The sequence below is a fragment of the Pogoniulus pusillus genome, chromosome 4 (genome assembly GCF_015220805.1).
Source record: "Pogoniulus pusillus isolate bPogPus1 chromosome 4, bPogPus1.pri, whole genome shotgun sequence".
In the NCBI taxonomy this organism is placed as follows: domain Eukaryota; kingdom Metazoa; phylum Chordata; class Aves; order Piciformes; family Lybiidae; genus Pogoniulus; species Pogoniulus pusillus.
Window position 1 is genome coordinate 17,176,840 of NC_087267.1, and position 24,005 is coordinate 17,200,844.

General features: G+C 45.4%; 1 long non-coding RNA gene across 1 annotated transcript in view; it reads right to left on the reverse strand.

Annotated features, from left to right (window-relative positions):
- Positions 1-15,728, reverse strand: part of LOC135175103 (uncharacterized) — a 37,117-nt gene extending 21,389 nt beyond the window's left edge. The window contains exon 1 of the long non-coding RNA XR_010302239.1: positions 15,623-15,728. This is a non-coding gene — a long non-coding RNA (uncharacterized LOC135175103). The remainder of the gene's footprint in view (positions 1-15,622) is intronic.
- Between the last annotated feature and the right edge of the window lie 8,277 nt (positions 15,729-24,005).

Genomic DNA, 24,005 nt, shown 5'->3' on the forward strand with positions numbered 1-24,005 from the left:
CACAGAGCTCAAGGCTAGACCATGGCACCAAGTGCCACGTCCAATCCTGCCTTGAACAGCTCCAGGGACGGCGACTCCACCACCTCCCCGGGCAGCCCATTCCAGTATCCAATGATTCTCTCAGTGAAGAACTTTCTACTCACCTCCAGCCTAAATTTCCCCTGGTGTAGTTTGAGGCTGTATCCTCTTGTTCTGGTGCTGGCTGCCTGAGTAAAGGGTTTCAGTATCCAAAACACCACCAGCATGCATGGACATTCACCTCCTGGTGCTGGCTGGGGAGGCTTTACTCATATCATCACAGATTTTTTTCAGACTCTGAAGTTGTCAGAGTGAAAAGAGCAGCCTGCACCAAGTCATTTACAAGGAGGTTTTTGCACTCTCCAGACACTAAACACTGTTCTGTTGTTGCTTTCCCCCCATTGGATAGCTTTAACAAGTCCCTTGGGTGGCGAATGGTTTACTTCTGTTCTGGGAACGTCTGGGAGAAGTATATCAAGATGGCAGACAGAAGTGTGAAACTTTAAAGGTCAAGAGCCTTCTGACTTTACTGAACTTCAGATTTTGCCCCACAACCTAAATCCTGCTCCTCTGAAGCCCTTCAAAGATGTTCTATCTCAGTGACCACACACTGAGTTTTCCACACAACTTCTTAGACCTGCTTTTTGAAAGAGGCAAAATGACATTTTCTGGTTGTGGACAGCTGTTCTCACAACTAACTGGAGCAGAGCAAATGGGAGAGTGAACGCTGAGCCAAAGCCAATATGCCTCCTCACTGGGGAAGGTTTGGGTTATTTGCTTTCACCACTGCCTTGCTCCTTAGCCCAGCCTATTTTTGAAAGGGAAGAAGGAAGTCTGATGATTTTTCTGCAGTACCTACAGCAAAATTTAATTCTAACCTCACACTAAGTTTATTCCCATACCCCACCCCACTCAATTCTGCAGAACCAAAAAGGCTGGTAAGGTTGTTGAACTGAGTGTTCTAGTGATTCTTTAAGCTCTACCTCGACATTTTTGTCAGATCATTCATTATCACTGCTTGGCTGCTTATGAGAACAGAATGAAATAGATCCCAAAAGCTCAGTCAGAATTCTGTGAACTTCAGTGATACCTCCTGTCCCCTTTCCTTCCGGGCAATATTGAATGTGCCAATGGCTGAGCCACAGCTACACCATAGTTTTGGAAACTAAACAGTGCTCCACACTTTTCACTGTTAAAAATTTGACTCTGATTCTACTGTGCAGATTTGCTGCCATTAAAAGCAGGGAATAGTTATTAAAAATGCTACATCTCCTTGATAAAGAGAGTCAAAGGCAGGGTTAAGGCCACCAGCTTGAAGCTTTCAAAGAGAAGCAACCTGACACCAACATATTCAACTTGCACCAATACCTAACTGCCATCTTCATTTTAAGGTGCCAGGTACTTGACAGCTTTGAAGTCAGCAGCAGCTGAACCATCTTGTTTGATGGTGTGGAAGGTGTTTAACATTTTAGGCATAATCCTGAGCTTCACATTTTTTAAAGCCTTGGCAGATGGCTATTGGCAAAAGGCTACACTTGCAGGAAGGGAGGTGGAAAGGGTCATAATTTGGTCATCAACATTTGATGCATCCCAGAAGAGGACATAAAAAGGTATCACGCTAGGAGTGATGTGTTGTTGTTGGCTGTCTTTGTCTCCAGCTGTGATTGAAATGGAGTCAGTATTTTAGGAGTGAGAATAAAACAGTAAATTACTAAGTCTCCTGGCTGTTCTGTGTTTGGTTTTAACAGTTATGAACTGCTCCAACTGTCAGCTTGAGATGAGACTGCTGAATCTGTTTGATCACTTCAAGTGTTTGCCAGTGAGGTTTCCTTCAGCACGAAAAGGACTATGGCAAATGTTTTACTTTGCCTACTGAAATGTAAATGCAAATTAAAATAAGACCCCCTCTCTGCCATTCCGTGGTACCCTCCACTTAGAAATAACTTATGGGCAACAAAGCGGCCAAGAAGCTAAAGAGCAAAGTGTAACCAGTCCTTCCCATACCTTCTCAAGCAAACCTAACCCAATGAGCTTCACCTCACCTGTCTCTACAGCGCTATGTAGAGCACAATTAATTGTTTTTTTGTTAGTGTCTAGTCTCCTTCCTTTATGTCTTGTTAAATTTAATGTACTGTTATGGCTAGATTTCTAGCTCAGACATTAAAAAAAATTTGGAACAGAGAAACTTAGAAGTGGAAGCTCTGAGGGGAGAGGTGAACTTTCTAGGGATAGGTCATAGAATGGTAACAATGGATAAGTCAATATAATTTCATTGAAGCATCAAGAGCTCTATGTCTGGAAGCACAGCTTGGACCTTCCCCCTTGATGCTTCTGCTGTGTCCACTGCTACGTTCCCCCGCTGCTGTTTTGGCTGCTGCTGCTTCGCTGCTGCCTGACCCCTTCTCTGTCTTCCTTATTATATTTCTGTAGTAGTTTATTCTCCTTATACTGTCACATTTAAACTACAAGAAATACAATTTCAGTTTTCCTGACTTTCCAAAAATCCATGTGGTAGTGAGTTTACTCCACTGGGGGAGGGATCCACCTTAACGCAGGACAACTGTGAATATGCTACTGATGAAAAACATCAGCTCAGGAGTGATGGACTGGCAGGTCAGTCCTCTAACAAGAGCAAGTCTAGCTTTTACATTTCAAGATGATTGACTGAAATGATAGCCTTAGAATACATTCCTCTCATCATTCTACACATAAACCCTTTTACCCTTTCTATCTCCTCAGAAAATGCACCCTGAAAAGAGGCAGACAATCCTGTCAACAGCTGAGCCTAACCCCTCAGATTACAACCTTCCTGCATATATCCCAAATGGTAGCTTGAATAAAACTGCATCTTTTCATATAGAGCTAATCTAAGGTCTTGAACTAATTTCATACAGACCACACAGGCAAGTCTTCAGACAGACCAGTTACCAAGGGCATCTGAACAATCTAAAAAGCCTCTTAAGAAATGATTAAGGATGAAAAGCTCTTCACCAATGAGCCAGTCTTGGTCCCGTGACTAGCCGGGATGGCTGGGATTGTGTGGACTGGACAAAGATGGTCTCACAGGCTAAAGAATGCCTTGAGAAATGAGAGTCACAGCAAAAGCTAGTGGGACATAGACTGAAAACGTGCCTGTGCATTGTCACAGTAAAGCTTCCAAGAAGACACTGGTGTGGCACAAACACATCCACAAAGCAACACAGCATTCTGCAGTGAAGACATAGCATGCATGAACCTCCCGCTCTACTCAAGACAGCTGTTAATGTTTGCCAGATCAGGACAACCCTTCTTTATATCAACTACAGCTCTTTAGTTTCAGTTTTAATCTAAAATAACTGAAATTTTCTTTTCTGACTTTCCATTCTCTTTTCAGTAGTGCCTGTTTGATGAATAAAGAAATCTGAATAAATCAGCTGCAAGTAATTTCTGCATATTAAAAACAAACAGAAATTCTGAAATTAATCCCAAGGCAGCAGCAGGCTATGAACTAAGATCTAGTTCAAAGCTGGGTCTCTATCTGCTAATACAGCCAGTTTGGCCAAAATAAATCTTTATTTTCAACAGATGCCACATGTGGCTTAAGTATTCCCACACATCTGCATTAGACTAATTCTCAGAGAGAAGATAAGTCCTTCCCTGGACAACGTCAATGTAACTTTTGAGAGCTGGCTTTAAGATGATCCTTGCTTTTCCATTCTTTTACACAATCCTCTGGTCTTTCAGGAATTAGCACATTCAACAGAGCTGGAGTTACCTACTAGACACACTTGACTGTTGTGCTCAAGTGAGTGCTAATCGTGACCCAGACAGGTTACGCTGTGCCAACCAACAAGTGGCCCAAGTACAGCTGAGTGAAACAAGATGAACTAATACAATGATTCTGTTGTTAGTCACAGTTTTGGAATTGCATCACGTGTCCACACTTCTAAATTGCTCTTGTCTTTGTCAAAGAAAGAAGAAGGTTCTGACTGCAAAAGCACCTTTGAAGAATGCACACTAGGTGAAAGATCTGGTAGGAGAGACAGGTATCCAAGGAGCGTGGTGCTCCAGTGAATAAAAGCACAGGAGAAATCACAGCCAAATCTCAGACCTCTTCTGATACTCCAAGTTCATAGAAGGTTTACTTAAAGTCCCAGTCTGAGGGCATTCTATTTTCTCTTGATGGTTTTAAACTGAATTGAGGGCAGTTCTCTTCAGGCCACCACAGCTTAATAAAATAAACTAAAACTACAGAAAGCTTGGAAGCTTCCTTAACTGGCTTATATCCTTAAGAAATTAGTTCTGAGCACTTTAAATCATCAGTTTCATAAGAAAGAAGTGTTGCGTGCAGGACGGTGGGAATAAGGTAAGAACCTGGGGAAAGTGTGTTACTTTTGACACTGGAGAAGAAGAGCTGGAATAGCAGTCAGATGTATTCAGTAAGAGTGTCCAAGATCTCATTTTGATCTGCCCTGCTAGACCAGAACCTTCCTTTCTGAGTGGCAATAGGCAGTTGGTGTCTGCTCCACCCCAGGTTTGAGTATGTTAGCACTTACTCGCCATAAGTGCATGAAAAGGAAGCCAAAGATCTCTAACTAGATGTGGAAGGCCAGAAACCATGAAGGAAGCCAAACATGAGACAAACAAGGCCAGACCCACATGAAGGGAGACATCAGTATCAGAGAGGCTGCACAGAAAAAAAGATGCAGTGCTTGAAGGACACGAGCCTTGCCACCAGCTTTAATCACAAAACTTCAGAGGTTGGAAGGGACCTCCAGATATCGAGTCCAACCTCCCAGCCAAGGCATGACCCCCTAGGGTAGTTTACACAAGAATGCACCCAGGTGGGTTTTGAAAGTCTCCAGAGGAGACTCCACAACTTCTCTGACTTAATGTGCATCTGGAGACTGTAGGATGGACTGGAGAGACAATGCAGAAACAAGCAAGCCAGCCAGCAATTCTGACTGACAGCTTCGGCAGCAAAGGAACGTGCCCAGCCCTGCTGTGACATGTGGAGACTGCAGAGAGTAAATACTAATGGAAAAGCTAGAAAGAAGGGCTTTAGGGAAAATAGGGGGTTGTCATCTATCCAAAATGTCTGTTGAGTGCTCTGAAAATGCAAGTTTCAGAGTCCCCAAGCAAGACTTCCAAGCTTCTGGAATGGCCCAAGCCACATGAATGTTAGGGAAGTGTACAAAACCACTGCTTTCCTTTGGCCCATTCACCTGGAGTTGTTAGAGTTTCCTGCCTAGAGAAAAAGAATATACTCCAGGGAATTCAGAAGAAATAGCTGCCTGGAACCACTATGGCTTTTTTTCCCCTCAAACGAAAATGATGCCCAATTCACCAAAAATAACTGAAATGTTTTAAGCACCATCATCGAATTTCACTGATACCAACATCAGCCAACACAAAAATGCTGCACTTGAGGAATGCTTCTTAAAAATGAGACACTTGCCCACAACAGCAGTGAAATGCAAATGAATGTTCAATTCTCCCCTTCTCGCTCATAAAATGTCATCCCTCCAGTCCTGCCTCTGCTATAGACTTTGTCATGCCTAGGTATGAGGCCACAGCCTCACAATTGTGGCTGAGGGCAAGAAAACCCCAACAAAGTAAAGAGGTGAGAACACAGACTGCAAAGAAATAAACCACCAAGCCCTACATTTGTACTGAATTTACTGATTTGCAAATATTTCCCACAGCAACATAGCACTGAAGGAGACAGGTCAGGAGTTGTGGCTCTGAAACCTGGTCACAAACTGCCACGAGCAAAGCACTGAAGGGCTCTTCTGGTTTGCTGACTTCGGTTTGTCCTGCGCAGCTGGTAGAGCACTCACCCCACCCCTTGCCCAGGTGAAGCGGAGAGAAAATAGAGCCTGAAGGGGCCGATCTGTGCTGTCAGATTGCTTTTGTGTCTAAGGTTTGCTTTGGGATTCCTCTTCCCTCCTCTTCATCAGATAGAAACTCTACCCTCTCTTCCCTTACCATCTTCCCCTGAAGCTTTCCCTCTACAAATTTCACATCCCCTCTACCACTCTTTTCTTCTTCAGATAACACCACATCTTCAACCTGTGATTCAGGCAGGCCAGATGCTACTTTGTTAATGTCCTTTCAGCCCCTCTGCCACGTGGAGTTTGGGATGGTTTGGGTGTACCCTGCCCCCCCACACTGTACCCCAGTCCTAAGGAAGAATAGAGGTTCAGCCAAGAGGTTAAGAAGCAAAGGTGAGTGGCAGGTGAGGTTAGGGAGATGCAGCTCAGTCTGAAGCCCAAAGCAGAGTGTCACAAAATGGCATGAGCGTTATCTAATGTTTTCCTTTCTTCTTCAGCAAGACTCTGAGGGGAGTAGACATCACCATTGTTTTCCTTTCACAGCCTATGATCTAGTTCTTCTCACCAAAACATTCTAGCCTGCTTCAAACTAGCACAGAATTAAACTTAACAAGGGCAACGATTGCATTTCACATTTAAAACTGTGGCATTCTGTCTGCTTCAGCCACTGTGCCAAGACAAGTTCCTTCAGAAGATGAGAGACAAGATGGGACAGCTTTTGCTCTCTTGCTGGGGAAAGGCAGAAACTAGTTCTGAGACAGGAAGCTGCAAAACTGAGGCAGTGAGAAAGCACCTCTGAGAAAAAGCAGTGTTCACTGATGAGGCAGCAAAGCGATTGCCAGGAGGTCCCATTTGCCTACTGGTACACCATAAAACTTTTCACCCTGGCTGTTCCACCACACCCTTTTGAAACCCCAGCCCAGATTATTTTTATTTTTTAAAAAATATCTCATGATTTCATTGGGCCCAGAGCTCAGGGAGCTGTGCTGCCACTAAAAACACAGAGCTAAACACCAGCGGGTGGGATTCAAAGGAGCGGAGCAGCCCTATTTATTTACCGTTGATTAAGCAGCTCTGCACACAGATTAATATTCCTTACTCAATACTTTTTGTATTGTTTCACCTGCTGTACAGTGGGAATTGCAAAGGCTGGCAGGTCACCCAAGCTGGCTGGAGCTGCTTGAAACATTTGAGGATTCTCTGAAGAAATATAAACTGAGGAACCACCCACAGCAATACCTCCCAGCTGCCCGCCAAAGGTCACAGCTCTCTCTCAGAGAGAGCTCCAGGTTCTCCCAAGTCACGAGCGAGCAGCTTCCCATGACATTCACCCTGGTTTGACCAGAGAGTGGCACAGAGAATTCCTGCCATTCATGCAAAGGGCCAGAAGTCTTATCCTGTACTCTTCTTAACTGGCCTTCCAAGTGCTCACTGTGTTTTCCTACACAGGTTTATTTTTGGATGCTCTAATGAATCTTCTTGCTATACTCTGTGCAGTGAACCTGCCCCCAGAACTGACCATCTGGAGGCCAGAAGCAGCAGACTCAAGTCATTTTCACTTGTCCCAGCAGGCACATGTGGCACACAGAGCAATATTTGCTGCAATTCACATGGTGGACTCGGTTTGTTCATTATATTGTGCTCTTCCCCTTTCCTCTAGACTCTCTTTTGCTTATATATGTCTATCTCACAGAGTTAGATCACAGAACCACAGAATGTTAGGGGTTGGAAGGGGTCTCCAGAAGTCATGCAGTCCAACCTCTCTGCCAGAGCAGGATCACCTAGGCCAGATCACACAGCAGGGTTTTGGAAGTCTGCAGAGAAAGATTTCCACAAGCTCTCTGAGCAGCTTGTACCAGGGCTCTGGCACTCTCAGAGCAAAGATATTTTTCCCCATGTTCACACAAAACTTCCTCTGCTCCAGTGTGTGCCTGTAATGATGATGACTTTTTTGTAACTGTTTTCTAAGACAGTCAAAGAAGCCAAATTTTGTTTTTTATTGGGCTTTCTCTGGATTGCCAAAGCCTGTCTTGCAGTATTATTGCAGCCAAAGTACCCAGTATGAGACAAATTGTGTGTGCTAGGGGAATTTCTACTGTTAGAGCCACATTAAAAATCATCAGATGCAGCAATTGTTTTGTTTCTGTGAACTCAAGTTGTGCATAAAAAGTCAGATTAATCACAGAACAATAGTGGTTGGAAGGGACTTCTGAAGATCATCTAGTACAACCTTCCTGCTAGAGCAGGAGCGCCTGGAGGACATCACAGAGGAACACAGAATCATAGAATCAAACAGGTCGGAAGAGACCTCCAAGATCATCCAGTCCAACCTAGCACCCAGCCCTAACCAGTCAACTAGACCATGGCACTAAGTGCCTTATCCAGGCTTTTCTTGAACACCTCCAGGGACAGTGACTCCACCACCTCCCTGGGCAGCCCATTCCAATGCCAATCACTCTCTCTGTGAAGAACTTCCTCCTAACATCCAGCCTATACTTCACCTGGGAGTCAGTCACTCCAAAGTGACCCTCTTTTTTCCCCTACTAAATCTACCCTGCAGACACCTTGCTCATTGGTCACACACGAAGGCTTTGTATTCCAGTTGTCTCCTGGTTTCAAGTTGTCACCTAGCAGCCCATAATGTCAGCTGAAGGATTTTGGCTTTGTCTAGAGCAGTGTCATGATCAGGCTTCCAACAGTGAAGAACATATCTTAGGCTAAGGAAATGTCGGCAATTAAAATCATTAGACCTCACTGCACTAAGGGAAGGGAAGAGTTGGTAAGCTGACAGGTTGCACCCCTCATGTTAGCAAAGCTGAGGTGTTTGGTAGAAGCAAGAAATTCCCTTTCCTTTGCACTGAGCCTCCAGGCTCAGGCTGAGTTTTAGGCAAATGTGTTACACAGACAATTGAAAACTATAGCACAGCAACTACTGAGATATCCCTTTGGGGTTCAGCATACCCTCTGACAACAAATTCATCTATGCAGTGCCCTGCCCAATGAGGAATTAATTTATTTTTTCCTACTATAAACAGGGAAAAAAAAGTCTCTTGTGAACTTTTGACCCTTTAAAGTTTTTTTTTTCAGCAAAATATATAATTTAACAGGGGAAAAACAGAGTTTCTAAATAAAGCCTTCTCCTAGGACGGCATTTTTGTCTTGCCAAATTAAACTAACCAAAACTTTTGTTTCTCTAGCAATTTAGCTTCCCAAGAAAAATACACCTGCAGCTATCAGGAGCTTTGCTAGACCATGCAGCCCTTCTATTTCATGAACAACATCAGAGGGCACTTTTGCTTTGTAAGAGGCTTAAGTCAAAGAAAGGGACAAATCTGACCTTAGTGCCCTGAATTGTGCTTGAATTCAGAGGCAACCTGAGATCTGTTTCAGCCTTACCCAGATTAATAACTCCTTCTGCAGGCAGTCTCTTTGATCTCATCACAGCTGATGCTGGAGTAAGGCAGAACCTGCTGCGAGGGAAGCTGGGACTTGATGCTTTGTCAGGAGGTTAGCTCTGGGCTCCCATCTTGTTCCACATTCCTGTGTCCCTGTGCTGAAGAGGCTTTGCCTCTGTGAGCTCCCACCCAGGGCTGGGGATTACAAATCAAGAGAGGTAGGGGATCCAAAACGTGGGGTGCAACAGGCAGATGTCACAGTTTTGGCAGCTTCACCGGTTTTGTTTTCTGTCTTTCTACATTTGATGCTTTTACAGCTTCAGTTAACAAAGACATCTCATTAAATCACAATCTCTGCTTTCAGTGACAAGACACCCACAAAAAAAATCACTCAAACCTTTTGCACGTTGTGTGATTGAGGAAAGCTTGAAAAGGACATCTAAACACTTAAAAATCAGAAGGTCACTGGGAGGAGAAGTACCTAAGCTATACTTATTTGTTTTAGAAATGCCATGGTTATCAAACCAATATCCTTATTTTTGAGGATGCTGGCTCACTTTATAGAAGTTTCAGGTTAGCAATGTTGACAGAGGCAAACAAAACTCATTCATGGCCACCTCTAAGCACCTTCCTGATTTGTGCTTTCCTTTGCTGATGAGATCTTTCTGAAGTAGTCACACAGAATCACCAGCACATGCACAGTGAGCTCACTGGATTTCATTTCCAGTTCCCCACTCTTCAAGACCTGACCTGTAGAATTGAGCTCCTGAACCCAGACTAAGGCTGCAATGTAGTTAGTTTCTCCTAAGCCTCTATCCTCATTAGAAGGCAAGGTTCCACAATATGCTTCAAGAGCAACCTGCAGTGTTTATCACTGCACAGACTAACCAGGCAAAACCTTATTGGTGTAGGCATCAAATTCCCCGGTGTGCTAGTTTGAAGCCAGCTAGAATGTTTTTGTGGGAAGAGCTAGATTACAGGCTGTGAAAGGAAAACAATGGTGAGGTCTGCTTCACTCATAGGCTTACTGAGAGATACAAGAAGGATCAAAACATAGATAAGGCACTTCTGCTGGGGAGTTCTGAGCTGCATCTCTCTCTCGAACCTCACCCTCCATTTCTCTGACTAATCCACTTTGCTTCCCAACCCCCTGGCCAAACCTCCATTCTTCCTTGGGACTGGGGTAAAGTTGAGAGGGGGAAGGTAAAGGGGTGGTTGGGAGCCCCCCTGGGGACTCAGGTTTCTGAGAGGGGTGTAGTGTCTCTGTATTACCTTTTACCTCGTATATTTCTGTATCTACTGTAAATATCTGCTTGTATATTCTGCTAAGCTGTAAATATAAGCTTCATTCCATTTCCAGAGCTGGCTGAGTCTAGTCTGGGTGATCTCCAAAGTGTGTGTGTGGGGGGCAGATAACACCCAAACCATCACACCCTGTATGCTCTGAACCTCCCATTTCTCCCTCACAATGGCGGGGAAAGGTTGTAGGAACTCTTGAGTACTTTCTCCTAATCTCACCTCAGGGGTGAGGAAATGAAGAGATTGCATCAGCAGGGAGTTACCAATGGTCACTCGTTTCTTTCTGCAGTGAGTGACCATGGCCTCTGCACTGTCAATTCAACATTTAGGACTTCTGTCCAATGACAAGGCAAAGGGCAATGGCTGCAAGCTCAGGCAGAGGAGGTTCCACCTGAATCTCAAGAAAAACTCTTGCCCTGATAGGGTGCCAGAGCCCTGGAGCAGGCTGCCTAGAGAAGCTGTGCAGTGCTCTTCTCTGGAGACTTTCAAAGCCCACCTGAATGTGATACTGTGTGACCTGTCCTAGGTGATCTGCTCTGACGGACGGGTTGGACTCTGTGGAGGTCCCTTCCAGCCCCTAACATCCTGTGAACTAAGTTTCAGTCTGCACAGCCCTATCCAAGAATAAACAGATTCCTTACGAAAATTATTTGTTCCTCCTTCAAGCCAAATTTAGCACTTAGCCTTCACTTCAACACTGCAGGCACTCCTAGAACTCAGAGTCCTCAAAGACTCCCAGCTAGGCTGTGTTTCCTTGTTGGCTGCCTCCTTTGCTTTGAGGGCTGCATCACATGCACTACACTCATTGCACAATCACAGCTGCCACACCAAGCTGCACTCTGGGGTCTGTCTTTTCCTGGGAGAAGGTAGAAACTTTATTATGGTAATAGTGATCCTGATACAAGATTTTTCAAGTCCTAGGCTGAAAGCCATCATTGCATGTTCATCAAAATTTGGAAAGCACAGTGAGAATTATAGAGTGGTTCAGGTTGGAAGGGACCTCAAGGATCATCCAGTTCCAACTTCCTGCCATAGGTGGGGACACCTCCCACTAGAACAAGTTTCTCAAGGCCTCATCCAACCTGGCCTTGAACACCTCCAGTAAGGGAGCATCCACAACCTCCCTGGGCATCCTGTCTCACCACCCTCACTGTAAACAGCCCTTTTCTGACATCTAAATCTCCCCTCTTCCAGTTTAAACCCATTACCCCTCATCTTGTCATTACAAGACTTCGTCAATAGTCCCTCCCCAGCCTTCCTGTGGGCCCCCTTCAGATACTGAAAGGCTACTGTAAGATCTCCTTGAAACCTTCTCCAGGCTGAAGAACCCCAACTCTTGTAGCCTATCCTCATAGCAGAGGTGCTCCAGCCCTCTGATCATCTTTGTGGCCCTCCTCTGGACTTGCTCCAGCAGTTCCATGTCCTTCTTGTGCTGAGGGCTCCAGAACTGCACACAGGACTTCAGGTGGAGTTTGATGAGAGCAGAGTAAAAGGGCAGGATCCCCTCCCTTGCCCTGCTGGTCACACTGCTCTTGCTGCAGCCCAGCACACAGTTGCTGTCTGGGCTGCACTCACACTGCAGGCTCATGTTGAGCTTTTCATCAACCCAGACCCCCAGGTCCGTTTCCTCAGGGCTGCTCTCAGCCATTCCCCATCCAGTCTGGATTTGTGCTTGGGACTGCACAGACCCAGTTGCAGAACCTTACACTTGGCCTTGTTTAATGTCATGAGGTTGGCCTGGGCACACCTCTCCAGGTCCCTCTGGATGGATCCCTGCCCTCTAGCAAATCAACTGTGCCACACAGCTTGGTGTCACCTGCACACTTGCTGAGGGTGCACTCAATTCTTCTGTCCATATCACTGACAAAGATGTTAAACAGCACTGGTGCCAGCACTGACCCCTAAGGGATGCAACTTGGCACTGGTCTCTAGATGGACATTGTGCCCTTGATCAACACTCTGTGCCACCATCCAGCCAATTCCTTAGCCAGCAGTGCTCCACTTATCAAGTTTGTGTTTTTCCAGTTTGGTGACCAGGATATCGTGTGGGACACAGTCAGAAGCCTTACTCAGGTCCAGGCAGGTAATGTCAGTTGCCCTTCCCTTATCCACTGTTGCTGTGTGGGGAAGGTATGAAATCTCTCATAGAAACAAGTCATCACTGAAGGCCTTGCTCTCTAGATGATGACAGCACTACACCCATGAGGCACCAGCAGCAATCCTGTGGAAGACAGACAGGAGCAGCAGTGCTACAGAAGAACCAGAGTCTGCCTTGGACAAGCTCAGGTTGAACAACAGCCTCTTAGCTGTGCCATGCAGGTTGCCTAGTACAATGCACTTGCCCCTGAGGGAGCGGGCACACTTAAGGCATCTGCTCATCATCCCTACCCTGTCCAGGACCATGTCTGCTCCTCATCTCGGCAGCTACTCTCCTCAAGTTTCAATCACCTGATTCCTGCAGCCCCTAGTCTCCTCACAGAGAGGAGATGGCTGACTGAACCATTTTATTTTTGCTAGGACAGCATAAACAGTTACTGCAAGGGGAATTTCAGGAAGATTGCACCTGGCAAGGAAAGTTCACTAAGTAAATATGTGACGTTAATTATCCTTTGCTTGTTTCAAGTGAGCATTTCAACGTGTTTTGCAAACCATTAATTAAGCTGCAATTCAGTTCCATGAGGTAGTTAAATAATATTAGCACTGTTTTCTGCAAGTGGGATACTATGACACAGGATGAAATGATCTGGACAAAGGCTGTCAGCAGCAGACCTGAGCTCCTAACCCTACAAACTGCAGCTGCCCAACTCCCTGCTTCACTAGACCTTTGTATGGTGGAAGGCTCTGGTTACCTCAAAGGCTTTGATGAGCAGCAGCTTTAGAAACCATGCAGATTGTCACCCCAAGACAGGAGTATGAGTGGCAAGAGAAGATCCCTTGGACTTTTGTCACGTGTCCTCCATAGCCTGAGGCAGCTCTTGATTAATTGCAACCTCCAATTAATTACAATCCTGATTATAGTCTGCCCATGCACTCTGCTGCTAACACCTCTGGTGTTAGATTCCAAAACCAGGTCAGGCATTTGACTTATCTCCCTACTTCTGACCAATGCTTGGGCCCAGCACTCCTCTGAAACAGCTCTGCCTGCTTCAGGTGCATCACACTGCTTTATTCTCCTGTGTCCAGTTAACCTCTCCCTCCAAAGAAGTGACTATGATGAAGTGTCTCAGCTGAAATACTTGCTGACTGTCAAAAGACAGGGCACTGAGCGCTGATACTGAGAGATGCTCCCAGGACTACCTTTGCTGGGTGGCAAGCTCAAGCTGGAAGAGTTGGAGTCTAAAGCTGAGCACTGCTGCTGCGACAAGAGGTGCCCCAACCACTGCTTCCCTAAAGCAAGGCTGTTTCAGCAGCTTCTTGTGAGATCCATGTTTCATTAGACACCACACACCTCAGCAGCTACTCCACTAAGTCCTACATTCTCCCATCACCTTAGACAGTCTTCTTCCTCTGATTAATAATCTTAAACAGATTTTTCAATGACAACTCTGAGTTAATGAAAAAATAAAAGAACAAAAAACAGTTAAGAAAGAAACACTCATCTCTCCATGCTCATCTATGGGATGGACATCTACAACTTCCTTCCTTTTCCAGCTATCCCTTTTCCCCCCTCCTGGCATGCACTGCACCGTTCTAGTCCACATAACTTTAACTCCTTTTCAGAGATGCACAGCCCCGGTGGCACCACAGAGCCAGTCAGCATCTACTGGGCATGAGTTTTCTGAGAAGTTAGCTCAGTTTTGAGGCAAATTCACACAGCAGCGCTACAGACAGCCCTTGAGCTGGCCAGCAGCTCAGCAATCCCTACCAGCCAGCTCTAAGGCATCCCTAGAGCGACATCAGCATTCCCCTTGAGCGGCTTGTTGCTGTGCCCAGCAGCCCACCCAGGAGGTGACATTTCCCACGTACCTAGCAGACTACGCTGCCTCAGCTGTGTCCCTCCCTAGCCCTGTAGAGTGAGTTTGTTGCCCATGCACACCAGCTAAAACAGCACCCAAACAACACCAGCTTCTGACATGTGCCCCATGCCACAGACCTGCAGGGGATACATTGCTTACACACTGAGACAGGACAGGGGTGGACGGTTTTAAACTGAAAGTGGGGAGATTCAGGCTTGATAAGGAGAAATATTTTGCAGCGAGGGTGGCGAAACACTGGCACAGGTTGCCCAACTGCCCAGAGAGGCACCCACAGAAACATTCAAAGCCAAGCTGGACAGGGCTTCAAACAACCTGGTCTAGTTGAAGATGTTCCTGCTCACGGTGAAGGGGTTGGCCCTCTCTGACCCAATCCACTCCATGGTTCCATGACTGCCCTTATTGATGCATAACTCACATGCACAGGTCCTCAGCCAGGAGGCATGGCCGATGTGCGGGAGGACAGAGCCACTAGGTGGGGCTCCAGGAGGAAGGAGATGGATGCAGGACCACAGGCACTCCAGCAGCACCAAGCCCTCTTGCCTGTTTAGTATCCTAGCTTGTGTGGTATCTTTATTGCAAAAGATCAACCATAATAGCAGTATGCAGCACCTGTAATGTCCCCATGGGGAGGGAAGCAACCATATTTTCCAAGCCAAAATACAGAGTGTTTTACCAGCAAGAAAACCCCAAATCCATTCAACTGGAACCTCGGGTGACTCTGCTCACACATGCAGAGTGCTGGGCAGATGGCAACAAACCACATGCCTGTGCAGTATCCCACTTTTTCCACATTTGCATTCTCAAAACCACTTTTGGTGCCCGTGGTTTAACTTCTGTTTCCCTAACTCCTGTTTATGAGTTGAGTGGTCACATATCATCATGTTGAGTGGCGAAGTGTGTACAGGGGATAAGGAGGTAGAAGTGGTTCCATATGCTGAAAGAACTAACTATGCCAAAGCACTAAAAAAGACGGAAAAGCAAGACTGAATCTTTCGAGGCCATCAGGAATATAAAATGCTTGTGACCTGGTATGAAGGAAAGGGTTATCTACTTGTGATTTGAAATGCTGATTATGCAAGGTTGGGTGTTTGGAGGAGGAGTGAAGGTTAGGCAGACTTACCTTCCTCTGCCCTATGTGCAGCCCAGGTTGGAGAAGGAAAGATTCCAGTCAAAGGACAGGAGGCCACTGAAGGCCTGTGAAACCGGTGGCTTCAATTCTTCCAACTTTAAGCTGTTGATTAGAATGAAAAACAGCACAAATCAAACAACATGTCAAAACAGATTTTGGCTCTGTTCACAATGGTGCCATGAATTTGCTGGCACAGGGCAAAGTATGTGCTTGTGGTTTGCTCAGACAATTCAGCCAGCGAAGCTGGAGTCATGCTGCAGGGAAAGGCGAACAAAACACAGCAGATGCCCTTTATTCAAAGTAGGTACCATGGGTCAAATTTATAATGATCATAGATAATAAAATTAAAAAAATATGGGGAGAAAAACCCTCAAGCAAACAAACAAAACAGCGAGATGTGGTCTTTTGCATCCCAGGTTTGAATAAAAAGTAGACAAGAACAGCAACAAAAAAAATCTTATACTGCTGGATGAACATGCAGTGTACTCTCTGCTGCAAAGCCAGCTTACCAAAACATTTTTCACACCAAAATCCATTACCAGCCCTGGTAGTTTCCTTCAGAAAGAGAAATATACACAAGACTGCCATCCCTAAAGTGTGATTCGGCAGTATAGGCACTGTAAAAGTGTGATCAACAAAAAGATGTTTCAGTCACAAAGAGTAGCTGAGGTAGCCACAGTTTCTATTACATATCATGAAGCAACTTGAGAAGTTCAAGACTGTTAGATGCAAGGATCTTTCTGAGAACAGTGTCTCTAATGAGACATTTCTGAACGCTGAGGTCTAAGGTCTTTGTATTTGAGAGTCAAATGTAAAGATAAACCAGGCCCAGAATGGGTTTCAAAGAGCAGCTTAAGTGGCATTCATACAGTTCATTACTGGTGGTCTTGAGGACTACACTCTTGTGCTTGGACTAGTTTAAGTGATTCAAAAGCACTTTGCTCTGCCTTCAAGGGGAAGCAGACTTTGTTACGACTGAGACCAAGTTCCACTTTTTAATTGCCATCAGCTTCAGCATGGCCAGGATTTAAACCCACTTGTTCTATGGACAGCTCCAGAACTCATTTTATTCACTCAAACACTTCTATCAGTTTCAATGAGAGATGGCTCATACTCTCAGAAGTAAGTTTAGAGTGAAGTGCTCAGAGTGAAGTGCTCCACTCAATCACTTCAGAAGTGGAAGAAGAACGTATCAGACTGGAGCAAGGAGAAAAAAAGAATGCAAGTTACAGGTCAAGACTACTCCAGCTAGTGCCAGGGTGCAAAGCAAGCCTGCACCATCCCTGTGAAAGAGTACTGAAATTCTGCTAACAGGTCTGGATGTTTCTCTGAATGGTACAAAACCGCTTTCCATCCAAGCAGTCATCCTGTTACAAACCCGTTCTATAGTCCATAAAGCTGGCGGTGGGTGGCTTTCAGTTGACTTCCTCCCCACACACATCCATTGCCCTTTGCTGCCAAGTCAGAACGACAAAAAATCCTAGACCTGCATTTACCAAGTGATCTCCAAAGCAACTTAATATTGGCTCAAGTCTTCCTTGTCTTATAAATCGGATTCTTTCTGTAGATTATTTACCTACCACTTCTAGTGTGTCTCAAATAAATTAAAATCTGCTGAAGTGGTAAAAAGTATGAAAGATACAGTGAATGGTCTGCAGGCTGTACAGTGGAGCCATTCTTCTCAGAGGAAGCAGGAAAGGCAATCATAAAATTTTGAAAAATTATGCAATAACTTTGTAGTTATTGCCCATCCGTACTCATTACAATGATCTAGTTCACGAGCACATAAATAGAACTGGCAAGGAAAAGATGTGCTGCTTGCCTCCAGACATGGCACTGGGCTTCAGCAAATGAAATTCAATTAAAGACTTTAGAAAGAGTGTTGTAAGTGTTGATCAACTGACAGAATCCAATCACCTCTCTCCCGCCCTCCGCTGCGCATTCCCCCATGTTTGTTCTTACTCCCACTCGGGACACCTTGGAAGACAGATGACAAAATTTAATTGCTTCATTTGCAGGGCACCCCTGATACACTACATGACTTCATTCTCAAAAGGCAATGAGCCCCATAAATTACAGCTACTGAGTGCACCCATTAGAGATGCAGTATGACAACTTTATGCCTAATACTCTCCAAACGAGGACCACACAAAACTATGACTGTAAAATTGCTGTTGACTCACAGCAGCTTTTATAACATGCACTCAGCTCAAAAAGACTTAACTTATATGAGTTTTAATCAGGTTTGGGCATAGGAGACCTCTCACTGATTCAAGGCAACATGTGTTAAGAGAAAGAAAAAGCAGAACATTTGGCAGAGCTCCTTCCCTTGCAATTCCCATGGAGAGAGATGCCAGTATAATGGAAAATGGATTGTTTCATGTCTTTAAAGAAAGAGGATTCTGAGAAGTGTTTCTTCCCCCCAAAAAAGAGGTGATGTATTGTGTGGGGAGGGAAGGTGATAGAAATGGTAATTCTGGGTTAGCTCCTCAGATTAAGTGCAGAGATGTGGAAGCAGCTAGATCTACACAGCCATTTGGAAGGCCCAGTGCTGCAAGGGCATATCCTTCCTCCAAGATTATCTGCACTGTCAGGCCAGTGAGCAATCTGCACTAAATGCTCTGCTCCTGCTGAAGGCAAGCACAGGCACAATTGCACTGTCCAGCTGCAGCAGTGTGCCAGCACCTGGGAGAAGCAAGCCCCAGGTGAGGAGCTGACTGCTGCTACTCCTTGATTCAGTAGGAATCTGTTTATGCTTAGATAGGGCTGCACAGACTGAAACTTAGTTCACAGAATCACAGGATGTTAGGGGCTGGAAGGGACCTCCACAGATCATCCAGCCCAACCCCTCTGTTAGAGCAGATCACCTAGGACAGGTCACACAGTATCACATTCAGGTGGGCTTTGAAAGTCTCCAGAGAAGAGCACTGCACAGCTTCTCTAGGCAGCCTGCTCCAGGGCTCTGGCACCCTCTCAGAGCAAGAGTTTTTCTTGAGATCCAGGTGGAACCTCCTCTGCCTGAGCTTGCAGCCATTGCCCTTTGCCTTGTCATTGGACAGAAGTCCTAAATGTTGAATTGACAGTGCAGAGGCCATGGTCACTCACTGCAGAAAGAAACGAGTGACCATTGGTAACTCCCTGCTGATGCAATCTCTTCATTTCCTCACCCCTGAGGTGAGATTAGGAGAAAGTACTCAAGAGTTCCTACAACCTTTCCCCGCCATTGTGAGGGAGAAATGGGAGGTTCAGAGCATACAGGGTGTGATGGTTTGGGTGTTATCTGCCCCACACACACACACTTTGGAGATCACCCAGACTAGACTCAGCCAGCTCTGGAAATAGAATGAAGCTTATATTTACAGCTTAGCTCAATATACAAGCAGATATTTACAGTAGATACAGAAATATACGAGGTAAAAGGTAATACAGAGACACTACACCCCTCTCAGAAACCTGAGTCCCCAGGGGGGCTCCCAACCACCCCTTTACCTTCCCCCTCTCAACCTTACCCCAGTCCCAAGGAAGAATGGAGGTTTGGCCAGGGGGTTGGGAAGCAAAGTGGATTAGTCAGAGAAATGGAGGATGAGGTTCGAGAGAGAGATGCAGCTCGGAACTCCCCAGCAGAAGTGCCTTATCTATGTTTTGATCCTTCTTGTATCTCTCAGTAAGCCTATGAGTGAAGCAGACCTCACCATTGTTTTCCTTTCACAGCCTGTAATCTAGCTCTTCCCACAAAAACATTCTAGCTGGCTTCAAACTAGCACACCGGGGAATTTGATGCCTACACCAATAAGGTTTTGCCTGGTTAGTCTGTGCAGTGATAAACACTGCAGGTTGCTCTTGAAGCATATTGTGGAACCTTGCCTTCTAATGAGGATAGAGGCTTAGGAGAAACTAACTACATTGCAGCCTTAGTCTGGGTTCAAGAGCTCAATTCTACAGGTCAGGTCTTGAAGAGTGGGGAACTGGAAATGAAATCCAGTGAGCTCACTGTGCATGTGCTGGTGATTCTGTGTGACCACTTCAGAAAGATCCCATCAGCAAAAGAAAGCACAAATCAGGAAGGTGCTTAGAGGTGGCTTAGAGCCATTTCATGTCATGAATGAGTTTTGTTTGCCTCTGTCAACATTGCTAACCTGAATCTTCTATAAAGTGAGCCAGCATCCTCAAAAATAAGGATATTGGTTTGATAACCATGGCATTTCTAAAACAAATAAGTATAGCTTAGGTACTTCTCCTCCCAGTGACCTTCTGATTTTTAAGTGTTTAGATGTCCTTTTCAAGCTTTCCTCAATCACACAACGTGCAAAAGGTTTGCATTTGAGTGATTTTTTTTTGTGGGTCTCTTGTCACTGAAAGCAGAGATTGTGATTTAATGAGATGCCTTTGTTAACTGAAGCTGTAAAAGCATCAAATGTAGAAAGACAGAAAACAAAAACGAGAAGCATCAAGTGCTGGGTACTAAAAAATCCCCTGGCTGACCTGTCCTGGGCAGCTGGGACCCTTTGGTAAAGAGGCTGCCTCTACAGGCTCCTGCCAGCACAAAGTGTGGAGAAGGGACTTGAGTGGATGTGAAGAGTTCCCTGTGCTTCAGAGCAGGGCTCCTACTGCTCCCCTCCAACAATGTGGCATGCATCACAACATCTTACTGAGCATCTCTTATTTCTTCACACAATAGCTTTTTCTTTCCCCTGCCCACCCTACGGCTACGAATGGACACAGAGGATGAATCTTGCAGGCTGCCTAAAGGACTTCCTTGCCTTTGGAAGGCAAAAACAAAGGTTATGTAATAAGGCTAACATGCAAACCCAGGGAAATGACAATGGTACGTTAGAGCATACTCCTTGAGCACTCCAACCACAGCCAAAAGATTCCCCTCTGCTCAATTACAGGGAGCTGACTGCAGGAAACACTACAATGCCTGGCTGCAAGTTGTCCTTAGCTCACTCTGAGGAAAGAGCAGAGCACACAGATAACATTGGCTGCTTTTCTGTGGGCCCCAAATACACAGCAGACCTAAAGAACCACAAACTACATAGGAGGCTTGCCACCATATCCTCTCTCTCATTCCAACCAGACCTGTAATTCACATGCCTGCAGGGCAGCTGCTTTTTCTCCATCCAGGACCATCGCTGCCACAGGCACCAGTCTTGGCTCTGCTTCCCTGTTTTACAGAAGTTTAATGTAGCACCTGCTATACTCTTCTTTCTCCCTGGCCTCACAGCTCTGGATGCCTGATTTCCTATGGATTAGCACTTTGCCCCCTGCTTAAATATTCCCCATCCTCACCACCTTTGTCACATCCACAGCATCTCTCTTCTTTCCTTTTTCCACAGTGGCATGCTGCATGCCTTAGTGGTCAGCTGGGGCAGTACTCCCGGCTCTGAGGTAATCCACATGCTGCCTGCTCAGATGGGTGATAGATATTCCTTCAGGTGGATGAGAACTAATGAACTTGTGATTAGGAAGAAGCTCTTTACAGTGAGGGTGGTGAGACACTGGCACAGGTGGCCCAGGGAGGTTGTGGACGCTCCCTCCCTGGAGGTGTTCAAGGCCAGATTGGATGAGGCCTTGAGCAACCTGTTCTAGTGGGAGATGTCCTTGCCTATGGTGGGGAGTTGGAACTAGATGATCTTTGAGGTCATTTGCAACCTAAACCATTCTCTGATTGCCTTTTCCTCGGTGAAAGCCCTCATTTCAGTTTGCTTCCTCCAACACTTTTCATGACAATTCTCAGACATTTGTCTTCACTTCTACCCCTCTGCCAGACTGAACTGTAATGGAGTATTGAATGCAAAGGTTCCCAGGGAGGGTGGTTGGCCCACATGTTCACAGAGACATTATCTGCTTAGAAAACCAGCCTGAAAATGGCCCTTCCACAGAAGCCTCTAGAAGTAGGAGTCAAGACCCTAATCAAACCTAGAGTTAACCACAGGTGCAACAAGTCATCAGCTGCAGATACAGGGGGTTCTTTTTCACCTTAGATTCACATAACTAAAGTTCCATAAGCAAAGCTCATCTGCTTCTCTGAGTCTCCTGAGATGGCTGCCAGGGTGAGCAATGAAAATGGGTTTAGATTCCTCTGGATTTTCCACCTAAAAAGGCATTAATGTGTGCACAGGAATGCTTCACAGGAGTGCAACACAGGACCCTCCATCCCTAGTTCTGCATCACTGCAGGTTCCAATGTTTTCAGAACCTAACAAGTGTTTTCTACAAACCACGTTTTCTGCTCTGCAAGGTAGGAAGGCAATTTTATTTGCTTCTCAGGTGAAGGGCTGAAGGCCCTCAAGGTCAGGATCTGAGGGAATCATTCAGTTCCTGTACTTGTCAGGAATATGACTTATGTACATCTGAGAAACTGGAATTGCAGGCCAACCATTTAACAGCAGTTCACAGAGAAGAAAGGAGTTGAATATAGTTCCAGCTCCTAGATAATGCCCTAGTTCCATCTTCTTTCCAGACATCTCTTAATGACCAACAACGCAGTTAACTGAGGGTGAGAAAAAAAACAAACCAAACACATAGGGAAAAGAGATAAAATGAAGACTATTTTACTTGTAGAATGAGACTGAAAAACTGTACATCATAGCCTGGACTCAGATGTATGCTGAGGTCACCTTAAATTGCCCTAGTAAATTAGAGAGGTCTTGAAAAAGGCAAAAATCCCTTTTTGCCTTCCCATCCCCAACTACCAATATTTAATAGATACTTTTCTTTCATAAGAATCAGCTTCCAACTTTCAAAAAGCTCAGATTAACACCATTAGATTTCCCCCTCCCAGTAATGTTATCTTCTGAAGCAGCAGCAGCATGCTGTAGGGATGGGACTGTGCTTCAAGCTGGGAAACAAAAGTTTTTCTGTGAACAAAGCATCATAAATTTAAAGAGCAGCATTTCACATGCTTTATGGATTGGCATGAGCCTGCAGGCTGATGGTTTAGACACTACATCCGTGGGTGCACCCCCTAAAAAACAAACCAAAAATTCTGACACTGAAGCATAGTGGTCAGGGCTATTCAAATACTCCATCTGCTTTGCTTTTAACTGAGTTCATGTGAAATACTTGGAGTGGTTTGGTTGCTGCTCCCAGTCCCCACTCTCACAGCAAGGGAGGGTGTTTTTCAGCCATTGGACAGCAAAGCTGGCCAACCTGAGAACACAAGGAGTAAATAATTTGTATGCCACATACAGCCTTATCTGTAATCAGTTCTGCTTCAGCAAAGATATCCAAGAGCTTCCAGATCTGGGGAATGAGTGAAAAAGAATGGTGAAAGGTGTTAAATCCAGCTGGTCACTCATGGTGATCCCCAGGGCTCTGCTCTGGGGCTAGTTCTGTTTAACATTGTTATCGCTGACTGGATGAGGGGATTGAGGCACCCTCAGGAAGTGTACAGATGACACCAAACCGAGTGGGCATGCCAGACTGCTGGAGGATAGGAAGGCTCTGCAAAGAGATCTGCATAGATGGGCTATGGTTAACACACGAGGTTCAAGGAGGTCAAGTGCTGCCCTTGGGCCACAACAGTCCCATACAACGTGACAGGCTTGGGGAACAGTGGCTGAAGAGTCCCTCAGCAGGGAAGGACCCGGGGACATTGATTGATGGCTGAATATAAGCTAGCAGAGAACTCAGGTTGCCAAGAAGACCAACAGCCTGTATGAGGAAAAGAGTAACCAGGGACATGACTGTCACCCTCTGCTCAGCACTAGGGAGGCCAAACGCTGAATATGGGGCTCAGTTTCAGGCCTGTCACTCCAAGAAGGACATTGAGATGCTGGAACATGCGCAGAGAAGAGCAACAAAGTTAGTGAAGGGTACTGAATGCAAATCTTATGAGAAACAGCTGAGAGAGCTAGGATTTAGTCTTCAGAAGAGAAAGCTGAGAGCAGATCTCACTGCTCTCTACAACTACCTGAAAGGAGGCTGGAGCAAGGCAGGGGATGGTCTGTTCTCACATGCAACAAGTGATAGGACAAGAAGAAATGGCCTCAAATTGTGCCAGGAGAGATTCAACATGGATGTTGAGAAAAATTTCTTCACAAAAGTGGTTATCAAGCATTGGAACAGGAAGGTGGTGGAGCCACCACTCTTAGAAATGTTTAAAAGATGTGTGTACATGATGCTTAGGGCTGGGGTTCAGTGATAGTGGTTTAGCAGTAGTCATCAGATTTCAAGAGCTCAAGGTATGTGGTTGGACTTCATGATCTCAAAGGTCCTTTCCAACTTTGACAATACTCAGATTCTGTGATTTTAGGAATAGAGTTTGTCATTTTAGAGAAGCAGTAAGAAGGGTCAAGATGAAAATCTGCACTATGACAGAAGCTCTAAAAAGGGAACATAGTCACATCCAGGGAATTTAAAAGCTGAGTCAT